This window comes from Pagrus major, chromosome 19, assembly GCF_040436345.1.
Source record: "Pagrus major chromosome 19, Pma_NU_1.0".
In the NCBI taxonomy this organism is placed as follows: domain Eukaryota; kingdom Metazoa; phylum Chordata; class Actinopteri; order Spariformes; family Sparidae; genus Pagrus; species Pagrus major.
In genome coordinates this window covers 146802-153761 of record NC_133233.1, presented here as the reverse complement: position 1 = coordinate 153761, position 6960 = coordinate 146802, and positions in this window count along the sequence as shown.

Sequence of the window (6960 nt, the reverse complement as noted above, 5' to 3'; positions counted from 1 at the left end):
AGTACAAAAAGTGTGAAGTGAGTGCAGAGTTTGAAATCATGGACATTGCTCAGGACAATGTGCTCAGTTGTGCTACAGTGGAGGCTCTGGGCCTGATTGCTCGTCTTCATTCAGTGCAAAAGACTGTTGAAAGAGACAAAATGTACAGCGTTAATGCCTTTACTCCAACACAGAGTGTATCTACAGGTCTGAATGAGTTTCCAGAGCTGACACGCACCACCGGAACCTTGCCAGGTACATACGCCATCAAGATCGATCTGGACGCCAGGGGTGTGGTCCATCCTGTCCGCCGCCAACCCGCCGCACTTAAAGCAAAGATTATAGAGAGGCTGCGTGAGATGGTGGAAGACGGCTACATTACAAAAGTTGGTCAACCTACTGAGTGGGTGAGTTCAATGGTAGCTGTAGTACGTAATGGCAAGATAAGAATCTGCATTGATCCAAGTGACTTAAAAAAGGTCATAAAGAGAGAGCACCACCCGATGCGCACCATAGAAGAGGTTGTGTCAACAATGCCTGGTGCTAAAGTGTTTTCAGTTCTGGATGCCAAATCAGGATTTCTCCAGATAAAACTGGATGAGGCTTCATCCCACCTCATGACCTTCAACACACCAATCGGGAGGTACCGATGGCTGAGGCTCCCATTTGGACTTAAATGCGCCCCTGAAATCTTTCAACGCATCATAGATGAGTCATAAGTGTCATGGATGACATCCTAGTGGCAGCCCCCTCAGTGGAGGAGCATGACACAATATTGCGCAAAGTAGTTGAGAGCCAACCAACGGTGCCATATGTGGGTCATCTGATAACTGCTGATGGGCTCAAGCCAGACCCAGCTAAAATCAAAGCAGTGCAGCACATGTCGCAACCAACTGACAAACAAGGTGCTCGCCGTTTTCTGGGCTTCGTCACCTACCTCTCAAAGTTCATACCGAACCTCAGTGAAGTGGACGCTCCACTACGTCAACTTCTAAAGAGTGATGTGGAGTTCGCGTGGCAACCACCGCAGCAGAAAGCCTTCGCCAGACTCAAGGAGTTGTGCATGGATCCACCAGTGCTACAGTTTTTCGACCCCGCAAAACCCGTGGAAATATTCTGTGATGCCAGCAGTAATGGATTAGGAGCTGTTCTCCTGCAGAATGGGCAGCCCATAGCCTTCTCGTCCAGGTCACTGACTGATGCAGAAACGCGCTATGCGCAAATTGAAAAAGAGATGCTCTCTATTGTCCATGCCTGTGCAAAGTTTCACAACTACATATTCAGCACGCATATCACAGTTTTCAACGACCACAAACCTCTCGAAGACATCTACAAAAAAATCACTTCTGTCCACTCCAATGCGCATCCAGAGGATGCGTCTTCGTCTGCAGTGGTACGACCTGACAGTTAAGTACAGGAGAGGAAAAGACATGGAGTTGCCCGACATGCTGTCCAGAGCACAGCTTTCAGAGTGCACGCCAGAGATCAATGGAGTAGAATGTGTCTCCATGCTCAGCTTTGTCTCAGTCAGCGACCAAAAATACACAGAACTGAAGGAGTGCACATAAGAGGAGCTAAGCCTTCTCCTACAGACATTCAAAGTGGCTGGCCTGAATGCAGATGAGATGCACCCGTGCCTGTACAGCCGTACTGGGACTCAAGAAGTCAACTGGCTTCGTCTGATGGACTCATTTACAAAGGATTACGCATTGTGGTTCCCCCCACCATGCGGGAGCGTATGCTGAAACTCATTCACCAGTCTCATCTGGGATGGTGAAAAGCAAACAGTGAGCACGTGAAGTGCTTTACTGGCCAGGCATGAGTGCAGAAATTAAGGAGGTGGTCAGAAATTGCAGCAAGTGTGCTGACTTTCAAAACAAACTGCCCAGACATCCCCTGAAACCGACAGAGCTGCCATTTGAAGAGGTGGCATCAGATCTGTTTGAGTTTGATGGAAAACAGTACATTCTGCTTTTGGATTACTACTCAAAGTTCATTGAAGTGGATGAGCTAAAGGACATGAGAAGCCACACCGTCATAGAGACTCTTAAAGCTCAGTTTTCTAGACATGGTATCCCATCCTTGCTCCGGTCAGATAATGGCCGTCAGTACTCCTTAGAGGAGCTCAAAGACTTCTGTGAAAGCTATGGAATAGCACACAAAACATCTTCACCACACACGCCGCACTCAGATGGTGAAGCAGAGCGCGCAGTGCAAACAGTGAAGAAACTTTGGAGTAAAGCAACAGACAAACACCTTGCGCTGATGGACTACAGAACTACTCCACATGAGTCAGTAGGTCTGTCACGTGCACAGCTGTTAATGGGCAAGAGACCTCACAATAAGCTACCAGCTGCCATACAGTGCTCCTCAGTCCTACGTGGTGGAGTGTGGAGGCAAGCAGTACTGCCACAACAGCCAACATCTGCGCAGAAGCACAGCGGCAGCTAACAGTTCCCACCACTACGTGTGCGATGAACAATGGACTGAACCCCCAAGTCTGCCTGAGAAGGAGACACATCCTTCCTGCCCCCCTGAACTGCCCCACTCACCCCCCAAAGTGCCTGTGGGCCCCACTCAAGCTCAGCCACAGCGCACCACTAGGCTGGGTAGAGTTGTGAAGCCCCTGGATAGACTGACCCTGTAGCTGACTAAAGCTTGACAAGTTATGTTCATACTGAGAAAGTAAGAGCAAGTGAACTTTCCTCCTGGTTGTGTGAAAAAAAAAAAGATACAAGAAGTAATTGTATTTCTGTTCTGTTTATTTCTTCCTTGTTATTTTTCTTAAAAGCTGATATTACTGCATATACTGAACAATGCATGTTTAATGTCCGAGTTACAGAATTTCAGGTAACAAATGAGCAGTACTGAGTTGGTTTGAAGTTGAGTGAAATGCAGTAAAGTTTGTTTAATGTGTCTATTTTTTCTAAGGAGGGGAGATGTAACATATTGTGTTCATAAGCACCAGTGTTGATAACTGTGCCTGCAGTAGCCGTGTGACGTCATGACTTATGTATGCTCGCAGCACGGAAGTACAACACAGTTCAGCTCTATGCTCCTGTGTGGTTCTTTCAGCAATACATTACATGTTATTTTGTAGCTGGGACAGAATATAAGCACTTATGTTGATTTTCACAACCAACAACAGAACACTTCTCGTTGCGCTTCGATATGGTGCTTTCGATAGCATAATGGCAGATCTCCGAGACGGTAATGCTGTACCTGGTGGGTGGACACTGTGGGTGGGAATATTCAAATGATCAGTCAATGACGTCGGTGACCGATGCCGAATTTGACTCGGTCATCTGGAAACTGCAGGCAAGACACCGTCAGAAATCTGTATCTCACTCAAAAAAGCACAGATGTTTTTTATGCATGTGGCAGCACCATAGACCCAAAATAACACCCCAAATCCCAGAAAAAGTGAGTTTTTCATAATATGGGACAGATGGATTTTTACACATTAAGTTGTATGAAATGCATGCCAGTAGTATAGTGGATGCAAAGGTGTTACGTGTTCACGTTTTCTTACCAAAAAAATAGTACAGGAGATATGAGGGGGTCACAAAACCAACAATTTCATGGGGTCACCACAGGGCCGCCCCTGGCCAAATTGGGGCCCTAAGCAGAATTTTATTTTGAGTCCCCCCCCCCCCCCCCCCCCCCCCCCATTACAAAATGACTGTATCATGAAAGGCCATTTAGGTTTACAACCTTTACTAGTAGGAACAAATCAAATGAACAGCCTCTTTCAACAATGGAACAAGCCTTTTACAGATGCAGGCTGCTTCAGTAGACATGGTGCTTGATGGCCCTTGTGACGTACTGGGCGCTGGCTCCGTGTCACCCTTAGTAACAAACTTAAGCATTGACCCTGTTATGACAAGAAATCCATCATACAAGCAGATTATTAAGATTTGTTTTGGTCTTAATGGTAAATTACACAATGAAATTAATGTAAACACTAGCCTCACAAAGATTAAAATTAATGCAAATAATAATTATATTCATTATGATTTTATTTTATTATACTATTTTAATCCCACAAGGCGGCGCCCAATGAGCATTGTTAGGGGTCGGTGCCTTGCTCAAGGGTACCTCGGCAATGCCCAGGATGTGAACTAGTATTCTCCATTACTAGTTCACATCATACTTTTTTTTTTTTTTGTCCGAGCGGGACTTGAACCGGCCACATCTGAGCCCCCAAGCCAAGTCCCTACGGACTGAGCTATTGCCGCTATTTGATACCTCTATATTTAAATATTTTTATATACTTATTTTTACATTTTGTACTTAGGTTCTATATTCCTATACTGCTGTTTGCTGCTGCAACGCTTTAAATTTCTCCATTGTGGGTCAAATAAAGGATTATCTTAAATTCACCAAGAGATGGCGACATTTTACCTCCATAAAAATAGCCCAAAACTTCTATTGATAGCATAGATTGATAGGCTATAAACCTGAGCCAACATACGACCACCAACTGGTCAATTAACCACTCCTTTTTCAACAGAGGTGAATGTATATGCAGTTAACAAGACATTCAATAAATGATAATCAGGGCCGCTGGAAAATGTAATCTCCAGTCCAGAATTATCCTCTCTTCTGTCTCATGATTAGCAGGCTAGCAGCTGGGGTGTTCCTCCTCTTGTTTTGACTTTGTCTTTCTTTTGCTTTCTCCCGATTCATATTGCCGTTTGGAGGCCATCTCTCCACCTGCATCCAACTGCCTGTCGGCGCATCTGACCGCTGATTGGTCAGATGCTGCGTGCTGTCAATCATTGCGCCAACGTGTGCGGTGTCAGATTACTCGTTTTTTTTTTTTCTCTCCTGCCTCGGGCTGACTTGGTGCTCTACGCGCGCCTCACGGCAGCGATGCGCATCCTTTGCGCATTTGCAGAGAATGTGTCCCCTTGCGCAAAATGGGGCCCCCCATGGATCGTGGGGCCCTACGCACAGCGCGTGTTCTGCGTGTAGGGAGGGGCGGCGCTGGGTCACCATACCAACAAGTTTTGCTCTACAAAGTAACATGCGTGTGTTATGTTACACTATTTTATCAACAAACATCATCGCATATGTCAGACCCTTGGTTTCATGTCCCCCTCATGTCTCCTGTGCTATTTTTCTGGTAAGAAACGGGCGATAACTCGGAGCAGGAGATTAGTTAAACAATGTGACACCTTTGCATCCACTGTCTGTATTTCATACAACTTACTGTCCAAAAATCCAAACTATCCCTTTAACATTGTGCCCATTTCACATCTTTTACTTCCACCTTCCATTGGTGTTCAAAGAACAACACGGGCAGCAACATACAATGAATTAGAGCATGACACTCGATTCTGATTGTTCAATCACCAAAATTCTGCGGTGGTTATTTCTGGACAGATGACCGATGCAAATATTAATCACTGCTGCTCCATTGCTAGGGAAGCTATAGCATAGCAACCACAGCCCAAGACTGGGGAACAATCAGTTTACATTAGTATCATTAACATTAGTTATCAATATATTATCCCATACACATACATGTTCAAACATGTGATCTACAAACCTTACTGCACTTGTGAGTGGAGCATGTGTGATTCTTATCTTTTCGGATTTATCACGTTTCTGTATTTAATCTGTTTCCTTAATTTAGGTGAATTCAGACTTCATCATGAATGCTATGTCTCCCTCATTCAGTGAGGAAGGCACGACAAGAAGGCATCGGGAGATGAAAATAATAAACTTCCTGCAGGATTTCTTTCAAAAGCTGGAAGACAGAGGTAACAAGCTGGATAGAAACATTTTCTTTGATGATATTTGTCTGTCAATAAGTATTTTTATTGTTTTCCCACTAGTTCTAGGATTATACACTTAATAATAATAGTATAATTCAGTCAGACTTCTTAAGCAGTTTGCATACTTGAGAATTTCTCAGTTTGGTAAACCTTCCTTCTTTATGATGAAGGGCACTGTGCCAATGGCAATGTTTTAATTTATATCTTTGTATTTATATATATGAGAAGAGGAGGAGAGCAAAGAAAACGATGAAGAAGAGGGGATCTCCTGCCAGGAAAGCCACCTGTCAGCTGTGCCTGGAACAACAGGCAGGGGGGAGCTTTTAACTGTGAGGAGTTTCTTACAGTGGGTGACGGGACAAGAACATCTGCCACTGATAGAAACCAAAAGTGAGACGTTCAAAATTTCAATCAGCTTTACCCATGACTGTCAAACCCACTACGGGGAACACAGCCTTTGCTTCACCACAGAAAACGTTTGTGCAACAGGGCTTACATTTCCCACACAGCACATTGAAACCTTTGAGGATTTTGAGAAAAACCTCACAACAGCCATCCATTTTGGATTTGACTTCAGTAGGCACTAAAATAGCCTATCAGCCTCTTTTACTTGAGGTGTGTTTTACCTCAGAGGAGGACACGAGTTCTCACGAGTTTTCCATCATGGCTCATTTTTTGGATTTCTTCTTCATTGAATTTTTAATCCAGATCTGCTTTCAATGTTTCACAACTGTTTTTACTAAAACCCCAAAATTTGCTAATGTTTGGTTTGTTGGCTGCAACAGCGCTGAGGACAGGAGAAGGCACTTGACAGTTAAACACTCAAAACATTCTGATTAAGACCAAAAAGGCATTTAATTCAGTTTCATTGTATCTCATTAATATCCAAATGACAAACATTTTCAACAGATTTCCAAGGTGGAGGGGGTATGGAAAACACTGCTACAGCAGTAAGGGAGCAGCATCGTAACGTTAAGCTATGGCAGTCAGCGGTCAGTTTGCAGACAAAGCAGCAACCACATACTCTCGACACAGGCGGTAAAGATTTCGGCTGTCAGTGTCTCCATTTTCATGGAGCAGCATCTGCATCTCCTCTAGCTGCCGATCATTCAGTGGACAGTCAATTTCAGGGACCACTACCGCACCATCTACATCCTCTCCGAAGTCTGTGGCTACATCCCAGTCAATGGTCTGTCGT